Below are 23,843 nucleotides of genomic sequence, written 5' to 3' on the forward strand. Positions count from 1 at the left end.
AATAATTCAAGGTTTAATTTATTATATAAATAATGCAATAGTTTAATTTATTATATAAATAATTCAATCGTTTAATTTATAATGAACTGTTTAATTTATTTTATAAATAATTCAATGTTGAATTTATTGTATAACTAATTCAATAGTTTAATTAATAATGATTTGTTTAATATAGTATATAAATAATTGAATAATTTAACTTATAATGAATTGTTTAATATATTTTGCAAATAATTCATGTGATTATTTCAAAATGAATTGTTTAATTTATTATAAAAATTATTAAAATTTTATTAATTATATAAATAATTCAATAGTTTAATTCATAATGAATTGTTTAATTTATTATGTAAATAATTCAAGTGATTATTTATAAATGAATTGTTTAATTTATTATAAAAATAATTCAAGGTTAAATTTATGATATAAATAATTCAATAGTTTAATTTATAATGAATTGTTTAATTTATTTTATAAATAATACAATAGTTTAATTTATAATGAATTGTTTAATTTATTATATAAATAATTCAATGGTTTAATTTATAATGAATTGTTTAATTTATTTAATAAATAATTCATGTGATTATTTTAAAATTAATTGTGTAATTTATTATAACATTAATTCAAATTTTATTAATGATATAAATAATTCAATAGTTCAATTGATTATATAAATAATTCAATATTTTAATTTATAATGAATTGTTTGAATTATTGTATAAATATTTCAATAATTTAATTGTTTAATTTATTATGTAAATAATTCAAGTGATTATTTTAAAATGAATTGTTTAATTTATTATAAAAATAATTCAGTCGTTTAATTTATAATGAATTGTTTAATTTATTATATAAATAATTCAACAGGTTAGTTTACAATGAATTGTTTTAATTTATTAAATAAATAATTCAATAACTTAATTCATACGTCAAAGTTTAATTTATTACATAAATAATTCAAGTGTTCATTTTTCAATGAATTGTTTCATTTATTATAAAAATAATTCAAAGTTTAATTTGTTATCTAAATAATTCAACAGTTTAATTGATAATAAATTGTTTAATTTATTTTATAAATAATTCAAGTGATTATTTTGAAATAAATTGATTGATTTATTATAAAAATAATTCAAAGTTTAATTTATTGCATAAATAATTTAATAGTTTAATTGAAATGAATTGTTTAATTTATTATATAAATAATTCATGTGATTATTTTGAAATAAATTGATTAAATTTAATATAAAAATAATTCAAGGTTTAATTTATTATATAAATAATTCAATAGTTTAATTTATAATGAATTGTTTAATTTATTATAAAAATAATTCAAGGTTTAATTTATTATATCATTAATGCAATAGTTTAATTTATTACATAAATAATTCAATCGTTTAATTTATAATGAACTGTTTAATTTATTTTATAAATAATTCAATGTTGAATTTATTGTATAACTAATTCAATAGTTTAATTAATAATGATTTGTTTAATATAGTATATAAATAATTCAATAATTTAACTTATAATGAATTGTTTAATATATTTTGCAAATAATTCATGTGATTATTTCAAAATGAATTGTTTAATTTATTATAAAAATTATTAAAATTTTATTAATTATATAAATAATTCAATAGTTTAATTCATAATGAATTGTTTAATTTATTATGTAAATAATTCAAGGTTAAATTTATGATATAAATAATTCAATAGTTTAATTTATAATGAATTGTTTAATTTATTGTATAAATAATACAATAGTTTAATTTATTATATAAATAATTCAATGGTTTAATTTATAATGAATTGTTTAATTTATTTAATAAATAATTCAATGTTTAATTTATTGTATAACTAATTCAATAGTTTAATTTATAATGATTTGTTTAATATATTTTATAAATAATTCATGTGATTATTTTAAAATTAATTGTTTAATTTATTATAACATTAATTCAAATTTTATTAATGATATAAATAATTCAATAGTTCAATTGATTATATAAATAATTCAATATTTTAATTTATAATGAATTGTTTGAATTATTGTATAAATATTTGAATAATTTAATTGTTTAATTTATTATGTAAATAATTCAAGTGATTATTTTAAAATGAATTGTTTAATTTATTATAAAAATAATTCAAGGTTTAATTTATTATATAAATAATGCAATAGTTTAATTTATTATATAAATAATTCAATCGTTTAATTTATAATGAATTGTTTAATTTATTATATAAATAATTCAACAGGTTAGTTTACAATGAATTGTTTTAATTTATTAAATAAATAATTCAATAACTTAATTCATACTTCAAAGTTTAATTTATTACATAAATAATTCAAGTGTTCATTTTTCAATGAATTGTTTCATTTATTATAAAAATAATTCAAAGTTTAATTTGTTATCTAAATAATTCAATAGTTTAATTCATAATGAATTGTTTAATTTATTATGTAAATAATTCAAGTGATTATTTATAAATGAATTGTTTAATTTATTATAAAAATAATTCAAGGTTAAATTTATGATATAAATAATTCAATAGTTTAATTTATAATGAATTGTTTAATTTATTGTATAAATAATACAATAGTTTAATTTATAATGAATTGTTTAATTTATTATATAAATAATTCAATGGTTTAATTTATAATGAATTGTTTAATTTATTTAATAAATAATTCATGTGATTATTTTAAAATTAATTGTTTAATTTATTATAACATTAATTCAAATTTTATTAATGATATAAATAATTCAATAGTTCAATTGATTATATAAATAATTCAATATTTTAATTTATAATGAATTGTTTGAATTATTGTATAAATATTTCAATAATTTAATTGTTTAATTTATTATGTAAATAATTCAAGTGATTATTTTAAAATGAATTGTTTAATTTATTATAAAAATAATTCAAGGTTTAATTTATTATATAAATAATGCAATAGTTTAATTTATTATATCAATAATTCAGTCGTTTAATTTATAATGAATTGTTTAATTTATTATATAAATAATTCAACAGGTTAGTTTACAATGAATTGTTTTAATTTATTAAATAAATAATTCAATAACTTAATTCATACTTCAAAGTTTAATTTATTACATAAATAATTCAAGTGTTCATTTTTCAATGAATTGTTTCATTTATTATAAAAATAATTCAAAGTTTAATTTGTTATCTAAATAATTCAACAGTTTAATTGATAATAAATTGTTTAATTTATTTTATAAATAATTCAAGTGATTATTTTGAAATAAATTGATTGATTTATTATAAAAATAATTCAAAGTTTAATTTATTGCATAAATAATTTAATAGTTTAATTGAAATGAATTGTTTAATTTATTATATAAATAATTCATGTGATTATTTTGAAATAAATTGATTAAATTTAATATAAAAATAATTCAAGGTTTAATTTATTATATAAATAATTCAATAGTTTAATTTATAATGAATTGTTTAATTTATTATAAAAATAATTCAAGGTTTAATTTATTATATCATTAATGCAATAGTTTAATTTATTACATAAATAATTCAATCGTTTAATTTATAATGAACTGTTTAATTTATTTTATAAATAATTCAATGTTGAATTTATTGTATAACTAATTCAATAGTTTAATTAATAATGATTTGTTTAATATAGTATATAAATAATTCAATAATTTAACTTATAATGAATTGTTTAATATATTTTGCAAATAATTCATGTGATTATTTCAAAATGAATTGTTTAATTTATTATAAAAATTATTAAAATTTTATTAATTATATAAATAATTCAATAGTTTAATTCATAATGAATTGTTTAATTTATTATGTAAATAATTCAAGTGATTATTTTAAAATGAATTGTTTAATTTATTATAAAAATAATTCAAGGTTTAATTTATTATATAAATAATGCAATAGTTTAATTTATTATATAAATAATTCAGTCGTTTAATTTATAATGAATTGTTTAATTTATTATATAAATAATTCAACAGGTTAGTTTACAATGAATTGTTTTAATTTATTAAATAAATAATTCAATAACTTAATTCATACTTCAAAGTTTAATTTATTACATAAATAATTCAAGTGTTCATTTTTCAATGAATTGTTTCATTTATTATAAAAATAATTCAAAGTTTAATTTGTTATCTAAATAATTCAACAGTTTAAATGATAATAAATTGTTTAATTTATTTTATAAATAATTCAAGTGATTATTTTGAAATAAATTGATTGATTTATTATAAAAATAATTCAAAGTTTAATTTATTGCATAAATAATTTAATAGTTTAATTGAAATGAATTGTTTAATTTATTATATAAATAATTCATGTGATTATTTTGAAATAAATTGATTAAATTTAATATAAAAATAATTCAAGGTTTAATTTATTATATAAATAATTCAATAGTTTAATTTATAATGAATTGTTTAATTTATTATAAAAATAATTCAAGGTTTAATTTATTATATAAATAATTCAATAGTTTAATTTATAATGAATTGTTTAATTTATTATAAAAATAATTCAAGGTTTAATTTATTATATCATTAATGCAATAGTTTAATTTATTACATAAATAATTCAATCGTTTAATTTATAATGAACTGTTTAATTTATTTTATAAATAATTCAATGTTGAATTTATTGTATAACTAATTCAATAGTTTAATTAATAATGATTTGTTTAATATAGTATATAAATAATTCAATAATTTAACTTATAATGAATTGTTTAATATATTTTGCAAATAATTCATGTGATTATTTCAAAATGAATTGTTTAATTTATTATAAAAATTATTAAAATTTTATTAATTATATAAATAATTCAATAGTTTAATTCATAATGAATTGTTTAATTTATTATAAAAATAATTCAAGGTTTAATTTATTATATCATTAATGCAATAGTTTAATTTATTACATAAATAATTCAATCGTTTAATTTATAATGAACTGTTTAATTTATTTTATAAATAATTCAATGTTGAATTTATTGTATAACTAATTCAATAGTTTAATTAATAATGATTTGTTTAATATAGTATATAAATAATTCAATAATTTAACTTATAATGAATTGTTTAATATATTTTGCAAATAATTCATGTGATTATTTCAAAATGAATTGTTTAATTTATTATAAAAATTATTAAAATTTTATTAATTATATAAATAATTCAATAGTTTAATTCATAATGAATTGTTTAATTTATTATAAAAATAATTCAAGGTTTAATTTATTATATCATTAATGCAATAGTTTAATTTATTACATAAATAATTCAATCGTTTAATTTATAATGAACTGTTTAATTTATTTTATAAATAATTCAATGTTGAATTTATTGTATAACTAATTCAATAGTTTAATTAATAATGATTTGTTTAATATAGTATATAAATAATTCAATAATTTAACTTATAATGAATTGTTTAATATATTTTGCAAATAATTCATGTGATTATTTCAAAATGAATTGTTTAATTTATTATAAAAATTATTAAAATTTTATTAATTATATAAATAATTCAATAGTTTAATTCATAATGAATTGTTTAATTTATTATGTAAATTATTCAAGGTTAAATTTATGATATAAATAATTCAATAGTTTAATTTATAATGAATTGTTTAATTTATTGTATAAATAATACAATAGTTTAATTTATAATGAATTGTTTAATTTATTATATAAATAATTCAATGGTTTAATTTATAATGAATTGTTTAATTTATTTAATAAATAATTCAATGTTTAATTTATTGTATAACTAATTCAATAGTTTAATTTATAATGATTTGTTTAATATATTTTATAAATAATTCATGTGATTATTTTAAAATTAATTGTTTAAATGATTATAACATTAATTCAAATTTTATTAATGATATAAATAATTCAATAGTTCAATTGATTATATAAATAATTCAATATTTTAATTTATAATGAATTGTTTGAATTATTGTATAAATATTTGAATAATTTAATTGTTTAATTTATTATGTAAATAATTCAAGTGATTATTTTAAAATGAATTGTTTAATTTATTATAAAAAATAATTCAAGGTTTAATTTATTATATAAATAATGCAATAGTTTAATTTATTATATAAATAATTCAATCGTTTAATTTATAATGAACTGTTTAATTTATTTTATAAATAATTCAATGTTGAATTTATTGTATAACTAATTCAATAGTTTAATTAATAATGATTTGTTTAATATAGTATATAAATAATTCAATAATTTAACTTATAATGAATTGTTTAATATATTTTGCAAATAATTCATGTGATTATTTCAAAATGAATTGTTTAATTTATTATAAAAATTATTAAAATTTTATTAATTATATAAATAATTCAATAGTTTAATTCATAATGAATTGTTTAATTTATTATGTAAATAATTCAAGTGATTATTTATAAATGAATTGTTTAATTTATTATAAAAATAATTCAAGGTTAAATTTATGATATAAATAATTCAATAGTTTAATTTATAATGAATTGTTTAATTTATTGTATAAATAATACAATAGTTTAATTTATAATGAATTGTTTAATTTATTATATAAATAATTCAATGGTTTAATTTATAATGAATTGTTTAATTTATTTAATAAATAATTCATGTGATTATTTTAAAATTAATTGTTTAATTTATTATAACATTAATTCAAATTTTATTAATGATATAAATAATTCAATAGTTCAATTGATTATATAAATAATTCAATATTTTAATTTATAATGAATTGTTTGAATTATTGTATAAATATTTCAATAATTTAATTGTTTAATTTATTATGTAAATAATTCAAGTGATTATTTTAAAATGAATTGTTTAATTTATTATAAAAATAATTCAAGGTTTAATTTATTATATAAATAATGCAATAGTTTAATTTATTATATCAATAATTCAGTCGTTTAATTTATAATGAATTGTTTAATTTATTATATAAATCATTCAACAGGTTAGTTTACAATGAATTGTTTTAATTTATTAAATAAATAATTCAATAACTTAATTCATACTTCAAAGTTTAATTTATTACATAAATAATTCAAGTGTTCATTTTTCAATGAATTGTTTCATTTATTATAAAAATAATTCAAAGTTTAATTTGTTATCTAAATAATTCAACAGTTTAATTGATAATAAATTGTTTAATTTATTATATAAATAATTCATGTGATTATTTTGAAATAAATTGATTAAATATAATATAACAATAATTCAAGGTTTAATTTACTATATAAATAATTCATTAGTTTAATTTATAATGAATTGTTCAATTTATTATATAAATCTTTCAAGGTTTAATTTATTATATCATTAATGCAATAGTTTAATTTATTACATAAATAATTCAATCGTTTAATTTATAATGAACTGTTTAATTTATTTTATAAATAATTCAATGTTGAATTTATTGTATAACTAATTCAATAGTTTAATTAATAATGATTTGTTTAATATAGTATATAAATAATTCAATAATTTAACTTATAATGAATTGTTTAATATATTTTGCAAATAATTCATGTGATTATTTCAAAATGAATTGTTTAATTTATTATAAAAATTATTAAAATTGTATTAATTATATAAATAATTCAATAGTTTAATTCATAATGAATTGTTTAATTTATTATGTAAATAATTCAAGGTTAAATTTATGATATAAATAATTCAATAGTTTAATTTATAATGAATTGTTTAATTTATTGTATAAATAATACAATAGTTTAATTTATAATGAATTGTTTAATTTATTATATAAATAATTCAATGGTTTAATTTATAATGAATTGTTTAATTTATTTAATAAATAATTCAATGTTTAATTTATTGTATAACTAATTCAATAGTTTAATTTATAATGATTTGTTTAATATATTTTATAAATAATTCATGTGATTATTTTAAAATTAATTGTTTAATTTATTATAACATTAATTCAAATTTTATTAATGATATAAATAATTCAATAGTTCAATTGATTATATAAATAATTCAATATTTTAATTTATAATGAATTGTTTGAATTATTGTATAAATATTTGAATAATTTAATTGTTTAATTTATTATGTAAATAATTCAAGTGATTATTTTAAAATGAATTGTTTAATTTATTATAAAAATAATTCAAGGTTTAATTTATTATATAAATAATGCAATAGTTTAATTTATTATATAAATAATTCAATCGTTTAATTTATAATGAACTGTTTAATTTATTTTATAAATAATTCAATGTTGAATTTATTGTATAACTAATTCAATAGTTTAATTAATAATGATTTGTTTAATATAGTATATAAATAATTCAATAATTTAACTTATAATGAATTGTTTAATATATTTTGCAAATAATTCATGTGATTATTTCAAAATGAATTGTTTAATTTATTATAAAAATTATTAAAATTTTATTAATTATATAAATAATTCAATAGTTTAATTCATAATGAATTGTTTAATTTATTATGTAAATAATTCAAGTGATTATTTATAAATGAATTGTTTAATTTATTATAAAAATAATTCAAGGTTAAATTTATGATATAAATAATTCAATAGTTTAATTTATAATGAATTGTTTAATTTATTGTATAAATAATACAATAGTTTAATTTATAATGAATTGTTTAATTTATTATATAAATAATTCAATGGTTTAATTTATAATGAATTGTTTAATTTATTTAATAAATAATTCAAGTGATTATTTTGAAATAAATTGATTGATTTATTATAAAAATAATTCAAAGTTGAATTTATTGCATAAATAATTTAATAGTTTAATTGAAATGAATTGTTTAATTTATTATATAAATAATTCATGTGATTATTTTGAAATAAATTGATTAAATTTAATATAAAAATAATTCAAGGTTTAATTTATTATATAAATAATTCAATAGTTTAATTTATAATGAATTGTTTAATTTATTATAAAAATAATTCAAGGTTTAATTTATTATATCATTAATGCAATAGTTTAATTTATTACATAAATAATTCAATCGTTTAATTTATAATGAACTGTTTGATTTATTTTATACATAATTCAATGTTGAATTTATTGTATAACTAATTCAATAGTTTAATTAATAATGATTTGTTTAATATAGTATATAAATAATTCAATAATTTAACTTATAATGAATTGTTTAATATATTTTGCAAATAATTCATGTGATTATTTCAAAATGAATTGTTTAATTTATTATAAAAATTATTAAAATTTTATTAATTATATAAATAATTCAATAGTTTAATTCATAATGAATTGTTTAATTTATTATGTAAATTATTCAAGGTTAAATTTATGATATAAATAATTCAATACTTTAATTTATAATGAATTGTTTAATTTATTGTATAAATAATACAATAGTTTAATTTATAATGAATTGTTTAATTTATTATATAAATAATTCAATGGTTTAATTTATAATGAATTGTTTAATTTATTTAATAAATAATTCAATGTTTAATTTATTGTATAACTAATTCAATAGTTTAATTTATAATGATTTGTTTAATATATTTTATAAATAATTCATGTGATTATTTTAAAATTAATTGTTTAATTTATTATAACATTAATTCAAATTTTATTAATGATATAAATAATTCAATAGTTCAATTGATTATATAAATAATTCAATATTTTAATTTATAATGAATTGTTTGAATTATTGTATAAATATTTGAATAATTTAATTGTTTAATTTATTATGTAAATAATTCAAGTGATTATTTTAAAATGAATTGTTTAATTTATTATAAAAATAATTCAAGGTTTAATTTATTATATAAATAATGCAATAGTTTAATTTATTATATAAATAATTCAATCGTTTAATTTATAATGAACTGTTTAATTTATTTTATAAATAATTCAATGTTGAATTTATTGTATAACTAATTCAATAGTTTAATTAATAATGATTTGTTTAATATAGTATATAAATAATTCAATAATTTAACTTATAATGAATTGTTTAATATATTTTGCAAATAATTCATGTGATTATTTCAAAATGAATTGTTTAATTTATTATAAAAATTATTAAAATTTTATTAATTATATAAATAATTCAATAGTTTAATTCATAATGAATTGTTTAATTTATTATGTAAATAATTCAAGTGATTATTTATAAATGAATTGTTTAATTTATTATAAAAATAATTCAAGGTTAAATTTATGATATAAATAATTCTATAGTTTAATTTATAATGAATTGTTTAATTTATTGTATAAATAATACAATAGTTTAATTTATAATGAATTGTTTAATTTATTATATAAATAATTCAATGGTTTAATTTATAATGAATTGTTTAATTTATTTAATAAATAATTCAAGTGATTATTTTGAAATAAATTGATTGATTTATTATAAAAATAATTCAAATTTTAATTTATTGCATAAATAATTTAATAGTTTAATTGAAATGAATTGTTTAATTTATTATATAAATAATTCATGTGATTATTTTGAAATAAATTGATTAAATTTAATATAAAAATAATTCAAGGTTTAATTTATTATATAAATAATTCAATAGTTTAATTTATAATGAATTGTTTAATTTATTATAAAAATAATTCAAGGTTTAATTTATTATATCATTAATGCAATAGTTTAATTTATTACATAAATAATTCAATCGTTTAATTTATAATGAACTGTTTAATTTATTTTATAAATAATTCAATGTTGAATTTATTGTATAACTAATTCAATAGTTTAATTAATAATGATTTGTTTAATATAGTATATAAATAATTCAATAATTTAACTTATAATGAATTGTTTAATATATTTTGCAAATAATTCATGTGATTATTTCAAAATGAATTGTTTAATTTATTATAAAAATTATTAAAATTTTATTAATTATATAAATAATTCAATAGTTTAATTCATAATGAATTGTTTAATTTATTATGTAAATAATTCAAGGTTAAATTTATGATATAAATAATTCAATAGTTTAATTTATAATGAATTGTTTAATTTATTGTATAAATAATACAATAGTTTAATTTATAATGAATTGTTTAATTTATTATATAAATAATTCAATGGTTTAATTTATAATGATTTGTTTAATATATTTTATAAATAATTCATGTGATTATTTTAAAATTAATTGTTTAATTTATTATAACATTAATTCAAATTTTATTAATGATATAAATAATTCAATAGTTCAATTGACTATATAAATAATTCAATATTTTAATTTATAATGAATTGTTTGAATTATTGTATAAATATTTGAATAATTTAGTTGTTTAATTTATTATGTAAATAATTCAAGTGATTATTTTAAAATGAATTGTTTAATTTATTATAAAAATAATTCAAGGTTTAATTTATTATATAAATAATGCAATAGTTTAATTTATTATATAAATAATTCAATCGTTTAATTTATAATGAACTGTTTAATTTATTTTATAAATAATTCAATGTTGAATTTATTGTATAACTAATTCAATAGTTTAATTAATAATGATTTGTTTAATATAGTATATAAATAATTCAATAATTTAACTTATAATGAATTGTTTAATATATTTTGCAAATAATTCATGTGATTATTTCAAAATGAATTGTTTAATTTATTATAAAAATTATTAAAATTTTATTAATTATATAAATAATTCAATAGTTTAATTCATAATGAATTGTTTAATTTATTATGTAAATAATTCAAGTGATTATTTATAAATGAATTGTTTAATTTATTATAAAAATAATTCAAGGTTAAATTTATGATATAAATAATTCAATAGTTTAATTTATAATGAATTGTTTAATTTATTGTATAAATAATACAATAGTTTAATTTATAATGAATTGTTTAATTTATTATATAAATAATTCAATGGTTTAATTTATAATGAATTGTTTAATTTATTTAATAAATAATTCAAGTGATTATTTTGAAATAAATTGATTGATTTATTATAAAAATAATTCAAAGTTTAATTTATTGCATAAATAATTTAATAGTTTAATTGAAATGAATTGTTTAATTTATTATATAAATAATTCATGTGATTATTTTGAAATAAATTGATTAAATTTAATATAAAAATAATTCAAGGTTTAATTTATTATATAAATAATTCAATAGTTTAATTTATAATGAATTGTTTAATTTATTATAAAAATAATTCAAGGTTTAATTTATTATATCATTAATGCAATAGTTTAATTTATTACATAAATAATTCAATCGTTTAATTTATAATGAACTGTTTAATTTATTTTATAAATAATTCAATGTTGAATTTATTGTATAACTAATTCAATAGTTTAATTAATAATGATTTGTTTAATATAGTATATAAATAATTCAATAATTTAACTTATAATGAATTGTTTAATATATTTTGCAAATAATTCATGTGATTATTTCAAAATGAATTGTTTAATTTATTATAAAAATTATTAAAATTTTATTAATTATATAAATAATTCAATAGTTTAATTCATAATGAATTGTTTAATTTATTATGTAAATAATTCAAGGTTAAATTTATGATATAAATAATTCAATAGTTTAATTTATAATGAATTGTTTAATTTATTGTATAAATAATACAATAGTTTAATTTATAATGAATTGTTTAATTTATTATATAAATAATTCAATGGTTTAATTTATAATGATTTGTTTAATATATTTTATAAATAATTCATGTGATTATTTTAAAATTAATTGTTTAATTTATTATAACATTAATTCAAATTTTATTAATGATATAAATAATTCAATAGTTCAATTGACTATATAAATAATTCAATATTTTAATTTATAATGAATTGTTTGAATTATTGTATAAATATTTGAATAATTTAGTTGTTTAATTTATTATGTAAATAATTCAAGTGATTATTTTAAAATGAATTGTTTAATTTATTATAAAAATAATTCAAGGTTTAATTTATTATATAAATAATGCAATAGTTTAATTTATTATATAAATAATTCAATCGTTTAATTTATAATGAACTGTTTAATTTATTTTATAAATAATTCAATGTTGAATTTATTGTATAACTAATTCAATAGTTTAATTAATAATGATTTGTTTAATATAGTATATAAATAATTCAATAATTTAACTTATAATGAATTGTTTAATATATTTTGCAAATAATTCATGTGATTATTTCAAAATGAATTGTTTAATTTATTATAAAAATTATTAAAATTTTATTAATTATATAAATAATTCAATAGTTTAATTCATAATGAATTGTTTAATTTATTATGTAAATAATTCAAGTGATTATTTATAAATGAATTGTTTAATTTATTATAAAAATAATTCAAGGTTAAATTTATGATATAAATAATTCAATAGTTTAATTTATAATGAATTGTTTAATTTATTGTATAAATAATACAATAGTTTAATTTATAATGAATTGTTTAATTTATTATATAAATAATTCAATGGTTTAATTTATAATGAATTGTTTAATTTATTTAATAAATAATTCATGTGATTATTTTAAAATTAATTGTTTAATTTATTATAACATTAATTCAAATTTTATTAATGATATAAATAATTCAATAGTTCAATTGATTATATAAATAATTCAATATTTTAATTTATAATGAATTGTTTGAATTATTGTATAAATATTTCAATAATTTAATTGTTTAATTTATTATGTAAATAATTCAAGTGATTATTTTAAAATGAATTGTTTAATTTATTATAAAAATAATTCAAGGTTTAATTTATTATATAAATAATGCAATAGTTTAATTTATTATATCAATAATTCAGTCGTTTAATTTATAATGAATTGTTTAATTTATTATATAAATAATTCAACAGGTTAGTTTACAATGAATTGTTTTAATTTATTAAATAAATAATTCAATAACTTAATTCATACTTCAAAGTTTAATTTATTACATAAATAATTCAAGTGTTCATTTTTCAATGAATTGTTTCATTTATTATAAAAATAATTCAAAGTTTAATTTGTTATCTAAATAATTCAACAGTTTAATTGATAATAAATTGTTTAATTTATTATATAAATAATTCATGTGATTATTTTGAAATAAATTGATTAAATTTAATATAACAATAATTCAAGGTTTAATTTACTATATAAATAATTCATTAGTTTAATTTATAATGAATTGTTCAATTTATTATATAAATCTTTCAATAAGTTAATTCATAATGAATTATTTAATTTATGATATAAATAATTCATGTGATTATTTTTAAATGAATTGTTTCATTTATTATAAAAATCATTCAAAGTTTAATTTATTGCATAAATAATTTAATAGTTTAATTGAAATGAATTGTTTAATTTATTATATAAATAATTCATGTGATTATTTTGAAATTAATTGATTAAATTTAATATAAAAATAATTCAAGGTTTAATTTATTATATAAATAATTCAATAGTTTAATTTATAATGAATTGTTAATAATTTATTACAAAAATAATTCAAGGTTTAATTTATTTTATCAATAATGCAATAGTTTAATTTATTACATAAATAATTCAATAGTTTAATTAATAATGATTTGTTTAATATAGTATATAAATAATTCAATAATTTAACTTATAATGAATTGTTTAATATATTTTGCAAATAATTCATGTGATTATTTCAAAATGAATTGTTTAATTTATTATAAAAATTATTAAAATTTTATTAATTATATAAATAATTCAATAGTTTAATTCATAATGAATTGTTTAATTTATTATGTAAATAATTCAAGTGATTATTTATAAATGAATTGTTTAATTTATTATAAAAATAATTCAAGGTTAAATTTATGATATAAATAATTCAATAGTTTAATTTATAATGAATTGTTTAATTTATTGTATCAATAATACAATAGTTTAATTTATAATGAATTGTTTAATTTATTATATAAATAATTCAGGTGATTATTTTGAAATAAATTGATTAAATTTAATATAAAAATAATTCAATGTTTAATTTATTATATAAATAATTCAATAGTTTAATTTATAATGAATTGTTTAATTTATTATAAAAATAATTCAAGGTTTAATTTATTATATCATTAATGCAATAGTTTAATTTATTACATAAATAATTCAATCGTTTAATTTATAATGAACTGTTTAATTTATGTTATAAATAATTCAATGTTGAATTTATTGTATAACTAATTCAATAGTTTAATTAATAATGATTTGTTTAATATAGTATATAAATAATTCAATAATTTAACTTATAATGAATTGTTTAATATATTTTGCAAATAATTCATGTGATTATTTCAAAATTAATTGTTTAATTTATTATAAAAATTATTAAAATTTTATTAATTATATAAATAATTCAATAGTTTAATTCATAATGAATTGTTTAATTTATTATGTAAATAATTCAAGGTTCAATTTATGATATAAATAATTCAATAGTTTAATTTATAATGAATTGTTTAATTTATTGTATAAATAATACAATAGTTTAATTTATAATGAATTGTTTAATTTATTATATAAATAATTCAATGGTTTAATTTATAATGAATTGTTTAATTTATTTAATAAATAATTCAATGTTTAATTTATTGTATAACTAATTCAATAGTTTAATTTATAATGATTTGTTTAATATATTTTATAAATAATTCATGTGATTATTTTAAAATTAATTGTTTAATTTATTATAACATTAATTCAAATTTTATTAATGATATAAATAATTCAATAGTTCAATTGATTATATAAATAATTCAATATTTTAATTTATAATGAATTGTTTGAATTATTGTATAAATATTTGAATAATTTAATTGTTTAATTTATTATGTAAATAATTCAAGTGATTATTTTAAAATGAATTGTTTAATTTATTATAAAAATAATTCAAGGTTTAATTTATTATATAAATAATGCAATAGTTTAATTTATTATATAAATAATTCAATCGTTTAATTTATAATGAACTGTTTAATTTATTTTATAAATAATTCAATGTTGAATTTATTGTATAACTAATTCAATAGTTTAATTAATAATGATTTGTTTAATATAGTATATAAATAATTCAATAATTTAACTTATAATGAATTGTTTAATATATTTTGCAAATAATTCATGTGATTATTTCAAAATGAATTGTTTAATTTATTATAAAAATTATTAAAATTTTATTAATTATATAAATAATTCAATAGTTTAATTCATAATGAATTGTTTAATTTATTATGTAAATAATTCAAGTGATTATTTATAAATGAATTGTTTAATTTATTATAAAAATAATTCAAGGTTAAATTTATGATATAAATAATTCAATAGTTTAATTTATAATGAATTGTTTAATTTATTGTATAAATAATACAATAGTTTAATTTATAATGAATTGTTTAATTTATTATATAAATAATTCAATGGTTTAATTTATAATGAATTGTTTAATTTATTTAATAAATAATTCATGTGATTATTTTAAAATTAATTGTTTAATTTATTATAACATTAATTCAAATTTTATTAATGATATAAATAATTCAATAGTTCAATTGATTATATAAATAATTCAATATTTTAATTTATAATGAATTGTTTGAATTATTGTATAAATATTTCAATAATTTAATTGTTTAATTTATTATGTAAATAATTCAAGTGATTATTTTTAAATGAATTGTTTAATTTATTATAAAAATAATTCAAGGTTTAATTTATTATATAAATAATGCAATAGTTTAATTTATTATATCAATAATTCAGTCATTTAATTTATAATGAATTGTTTAATTGATTATATAAATAATTCAACAGGTTAGTTTACAATGAATTGTTTTAATTTATTAAATAAATAATTCAATAACTTAATTCATACTTCAAAGTTTAATTTATTACATAAATAATTCAAGTGTTCATTTTTCAATGAATTGTTTCATTTATTATAAAAATAATTCAAAGTTTAATTTGTTATCTAAATAATTCAACAGTTTAATTGATAATAAATTGTTTAATTTATTATATAAATAATTCATGTGATTATTTTGAAATAAATTGATTAAATTTAATATAACAATAATTCAAGGTTTAATTTACTATATAAATAATTCATTAGTTTAATTTATAATGAATTGTTCAATTTATTATATAAATCTTTCAATAAGTTAATTTATAATGAATTGTTTAATTTATGATATAAATAATTCATGTGATTATTTTTAAATGAATTGTTTCATTTATTATAAAAATCATTCAAAGTTTAATTTATTGCATAAATAATTTAATAGTTTAATTGAAATGAATTGTTTAATTTATTATATAAATAATTCATGTGATTATTTTGAAATTAATTGATTAAATTTAATATAAAAATAATTCAAGGTTTAATTTATTATATAAATAATTCAATAGTTTAATTTATAATGAATTGTTAATAATTTATTACAAAAATAATTCAAGGTTTAATTTATTTTATCAATAATGCAATAGTTTAATTTATTACATAAATAATTCAATCGTTTAATTTATAATGAACTGTTTAATTTATTTTATAAATAATTCAATGTTGAATTTATTGTATAACTAATTCAATAGTTTAATTAATAATGATTTGTTTAATATAGTATATAAATAATTCAATAATTTAACTTATAATGAATTGTTTAATATATTTTGCAAATAATTCATGTGATTATTTCAAAATGAATTGTTTAATTTATTATAAAAATTATTAAAATTTTATTAATTATATAAATAATTCAATAGTTTAATTCATAATGAATTGTTTAATTTATTATGTAAATAATTCAAGTGATTATTTATAAATGAATTGTTTAATTTATTATAAAAATAACTCAAGGTTAAATTTATGATATAAATAATTCAATAGTTTAATTTATAATGAATTGTTTAATTTATTGTATAAATAATACAATAGTTTAATTTATAATGAATTGTTTAATTTATTATATAAATAATTCAATGGTTTAATTTATAATGAATTGTTTAAATTATTTAATAAATAATTCATGTGATTATTTTAAAATTAATTGTTTAATTTATTATAACATTAATTCAAATTTTATTAATGATATAAATAATTCAATAGTTCAATTGATTATATAAATAATTCAATATTTTAATTTATAATGAATTGTTTGAATTATTGTATAAATATTTCAATAATTTAATTGTTTAATTTATTATGTAAATAATTCAAGTGATTATTTTAAAATGAATTGTTTAATTTATTATATAAATAATTCAACAGGTTAGTTTACAATGAATTGTTTTAATTTATTAAATAAATAATTCAATAACTTAATTCATACTTCAAAGTTTAATTTATTACATAAATAATTCAAGTGTTCATTTTTCAATGAATTGTTTCATTTATTATAAAAATAATTCAAAGTTTAATTTGTTATCTGAATAATTCAACAGTTTAATTGAAATGAATTGTTTAATTTATTATATAAATAATTCATGTGATTATTTTGAAATAAATTGATTAAATTTAATATAAAAATAATTCAAGGTTTAATTTATTATATAAATAATTCAATAGTTTAACTTATAATGAATTGTTTAATATATTTTGCAAATAATTCATGTGATTATTTCAAAATGAATTGTTTAATTTATTATAAAAATTATTAAAATTTTATTAATTATATAAATAATTCAATAGTTTAATTCATAATGAATTGTTTAATTTATTATGTAAATAATTCAAGGTTAAATTTATGATATAAATAATTCAATAGTTTAATTTATAATGAATTGTTTAATTTATTGTATAAATAATACAATAGTTTAATTTATAATGAATTGTTTAATTTATTATATAAATAATTCAATGGTTTAATTTATAATGAATTGTTTAATTTATTTAATAAATAATTCAATGTTTAATTTATTGTATAACTAATTCAATAGTTTAATTTATAATGATTTGTTTAATATATTTTATAAATAATTCATGTGATTATTTTAAAATTAATTGTTTAATTTATTATAACATTAATTCAAATTTTATTAATGATATAAATAATTCAATAGTTCAATTGATTATATAAATAATTCAATATTTTAATTTATAATGAATTGTTTGAATTATTGTATAAATATTTGAATAATTTAATTGTTTAATTTATTATGTAAATAATTCAAGTGATTATTTTAAAATGAATTGTTTAATTTATTATAAAAATAATTCAATCGTTTAATTTATAATGAATTGTTTAATTTATTATATAAATAATTCAACAGGTTAGTTTACAATGAATTGTTTTAATTTATTAAATAAATAATTCAATAACTTAATTCATACTTCAAAGTTTAATTTATTACATAAATAATTCAAGTGTTCATTTTTCAATGAATTGTTTCATTTATTATAAAAATAATTCAAAGTTTAATTTGTTATCTAAATAATTCAACAGTTTAATTGATAATAAATTGTTTAATTTATTATATAAATAATTCATGTGATTATTTTGAAATAAATTGATTAAATTTAATATAACAATAATTCAAGGTTTAATTTACTATATAAATAATTCATTAGTTTAATTTATAATGAATTGTTCAATTTATTATATAAATCTTTCAATAAGTTAATTTATAATGAATTGTTTAATTTATGATATAAATAATTCATGTGATTATTTTTAAATGAATTGTTTCATTTATTATAAAAATCATTCAAAGTTTAATTTATTGCATAAATAATTTATAATGAATTGTTAATAATTTATTACAAAATAATTCAAGGTTTAATTTATTTTATCAATAATGCAATAGTTTAATTTATTACATAAATAATTCAATCGTTTAATTTATAATGAACTGTTTAATTTATTATAAAAATAATTCAATGTTGAATTTATTGTGTAACTAATTCAATAGTTTAATTAATAATGATTTGTTTAATATAGTATATAAATAATTCAATAATTTAACCTATAATGAATTGTTTAATATATTTTGTAAATAATTCATGTGATTATTTCAAAATGAATTGTTTAATTTATTATAAAAATAATTCAAAATTTAATTTATTGTATAAATAATTCAATTGTTTAATTTATAATGAATTGTTCAATTTATTATAAAAATAATTAAAATGTAATTAATTTTATGAATAATTCAACAGTGTAATTTATTATATGAATAATTCAATAGGTTAATGTACAATTAATTGTTTAATTCATTATGTAAATAATTCAAGTGATTATTTATAAATGAATTGTTTAATTCATTCTAAAAATAATTCAAGGTTTAATTTATTGTATAAATAATTCAATAGTTTAATTTGTAATGAATTGTTTAATTTATTGTATAAAAATTCAATAGTTTAATTTGTAATGAATTTGTTTAATTTATTACATGAATAAATCAAGTGATTATTTTAAAATGAATTGTTTAATTAATTATAAAAAGAATTCAAAGGTTAATTTTTTTATATAAATAATGCAACAGTTTAATTTGTTATATAAATAATTCAACAGTTTAATTTATAATTAATTGCTTAATTTATTATGTGAATAATTCAAGTGGTTATTTTAAAATGAATTGTTTCATTTATTACAAAAATAATTCAAAGTTTAATTTATTATATAAATAATTCCAGAGTTTAATTTATAATGAATTATTTAATTTATTATATAAATAATTGAATCGTTTAATTTATAATTAATTGCTTAATTAATATATAAATAATTCATGTGATTATATTAAAATAAATTGAATAATTTATTATACAAATAATTCAAAGTTTAGTTTATTATCTAAATAATTCAATAGTTGAATTTATAATGAATTGTTTAATTTATGATATGAATAATTCAAGTGATTATTTTAAAATGAATTGTTTAATTTATTTTATAAATAATTCAATTGTTTCATTTATAATGAATTGTTTAATTTATTATATAAATGATACAAGTGATTATTTTAAAATAAATTGATTAATTTATTATAAAAATAATTCAAAGTTTAATTTATTACATAAATAATTCCATAGTTTAATTTATAATGAATTGTTTAATTTATTACATAAATAATTCGTGATTATTTTAAAATGAATTGTTTCATTTATTACAAAAATAATTCAAAGTTTAATTTATCATACAAATCATTCAAAAGTTTAATTTATTATATAAATAATTCAATAGTTTAATTTACAATGAATTGTTAAATTTGTTACATAAATAATTCAAGAGTTTAATTTATAATGAATTGTTTAATTTATTATATAAATGATTCAATAGTTTAATTTAGAATGAATTGTTTAATTTATTATAAAAATAATTCTAGTGATTATTTTTAAAAAATTGATTAATTTGTTATAAACATAATTCAAAGCTTAATTTATCACATAAATAATTCAATAGTTTAATTTATAATGAATTGTTTAATTTATTACATAAATAGATCAAGTGATTATTTTTAAATGTATTGTTTAATTTATTATAAAAAAATTCAAGGTTTAATTTATTATTTATATAATTCAATCATTTAATTTATTATAAAAATAATTCAATAGTTTAATTTATAATGAAATGTTTAATTTATTATATAAATAATTCTGGTGATTATTTTGAAATGATTTGTTTAATTTATTATAGAAATAATTCAAAGTTTAATTTATAATATAAATAATTCAATAATTTAATTTATTATATAAATAATTCAATACTTAATTTATTATGAATTGTTTAATTTATTATGTAATTAATTCAATAGTCTAATTTATAATGAATTGTTTAATTTATTATATAAATAATTCAATAGTTTAATTTATAATGAATTATTTAATTTATTACATGAATAATTGAAGTGATTATTTTAAAATGAATTGTTTAATTTATTATAAAAATAATTCAAGGTTTAATTTATCGTATAAATAATTCAATAGTCTAATTTACTATAAAAATAATTCAATAGTTTAATTTATAATGATTTGTTTAATTTATGACAGAAATAATTCTGGTGATTATTTTAAAATGATTTGTTTCATTATTTTCGAAATAATTCAAAGTTTAATTTATTATACAAATAATTCAATAGTTAAATTTGTAATGAATTTTTAAATTTATTTTATAAATAATTCAAATGTTTATTTTAAAATGAATTGTTTAATTTATGATAGAAATAATTCATCAAAGTTTAATTTATTATATAAATAATGCAATCGTTTAATTTATTATGTAAATAATTCAATAGTTTAATTGATAATGAATTGTTAAATTTATTATATAAATAATTCAAGAGTTTAATTTATAATGAATTGTTTAATTTATTTTATAAATGATTCAATAGTTTAATTTATAATGAATTATTTAATTTATTACATAAATAATTCAAGTGATTATTTTAAAATGAATTGTTTAATTTATTATAAAAATAATTCAAAGTTTAATTTCTTATATAAATAATTCAATAGTTCATTCATAATGAATTGTTTAATTTATTTTATAAATAATTGAAGTAATTATTTGAAAATAAATTGTTTAATTTATTATAAAAATAATTCAAAGTTTAATTTCTTATATAAATAATTCAATAGTTTAAATGATAATGAATTGTTTAATTTCTTATATAAATAATTCAATAGTTCATTCATAATGAATTGTTTAATTCATTACATAAATAAATCAAGTGATTATTTTAAAATGATTTGTTTCATTTATTGTAGAAATAATTCAATATTTTAATTTATAATTAACTGTTTAATTTATTACATAAATAATTCATGTGATTATATTAAAATAAATTGATTAATTTATTATAAAAATAATTCTAAGTTTAGTTTCTAATATGAATAATTCAATAGTTTAATTTATAATGAATTGTTTAATTTATTATATAAATAATTCATGGGATTATTTTTTAAATGTATTGTTTAATTTATGAGAAAAATAATTCAAGGTTTAATTTATTATATAAATAATTCAAGTGATTATTTTAAAATGAATTGTTTAATTTATTATAAAAATAATTCAAAGTTTAATTTTTTGTATAAATAATGCAATAGTTAATTAATTATATAAATAATTCAATAGTTCAATTTGCAATGAATTGTTTAATTTATTTTATAAATAATTCAAGTCATTATTTTAAAATTAATTGATTCATTTATGATAAAAATAATTCAATGTTTAGTTTATTATATAAATAATTCAACACTGGGGGTAGAGAGATAGAGAAACACTGGGGGGAGAGAGAGAGAGAAACACTGGGGGGAGAGAAAGACAGAAACACTGGGGAGAGAGAGAGAGAGAAACACTGGGAGGAGAGAGAGAAACACTGGGGGGGGTGCAGAGAGAGAGAAAAAAACACTGGGGGGAGAGAGAGAGAGAAACACTGGGCGGAGAGAGAGAGAGAAACACTGGTGGGAGGGAGTGAGAAACAGTGGGGGGAGAGAGAGAGAAACAGTGGGGGGAGAGAGAGAGAAACAGTGGGGGGAGAGAGAGAGAAACAGTGGGGGGAGAGAGAGAGAAATACTGGGGGGAGAGAGAGAAACACTGGGGGGAGAGAGAGAGAAACACTGGGGGGAGAGAGAGAGAAACACTGGGTGGAGAGAGAGAGAGAAACACTGGAGGGAGAGAGAGAGAAACACTGGGTGGAGAGAGAGATGAACGCTGCGGGGGGGGGGAGAGAGAGAAACGCTGGGGGGAGAGAGAGAGATAAACACTGGGTGGAGAGAGAGAGAGACACTGGGGGTAGAGAGAGAGAGAAACACTGGGGGGA

This window comes from Heptranchias perlo, unplaced genomic scaffold (genome assembly GCF_035084215.1).
Source record: "Heptranchias perlo isolate sHepPer1 unplaced genomic scaffold, sHepPer1.hap1 HAP1_SCAFFOLD_115, whole genome shotgun sequence".
Lineage (NCBI taxonomy): Eukaryota > Metazoa > Chordata > Chondrichthyes > Hexanchiformes > Hexanchidae > Heptranchias > Heptranchias perlo.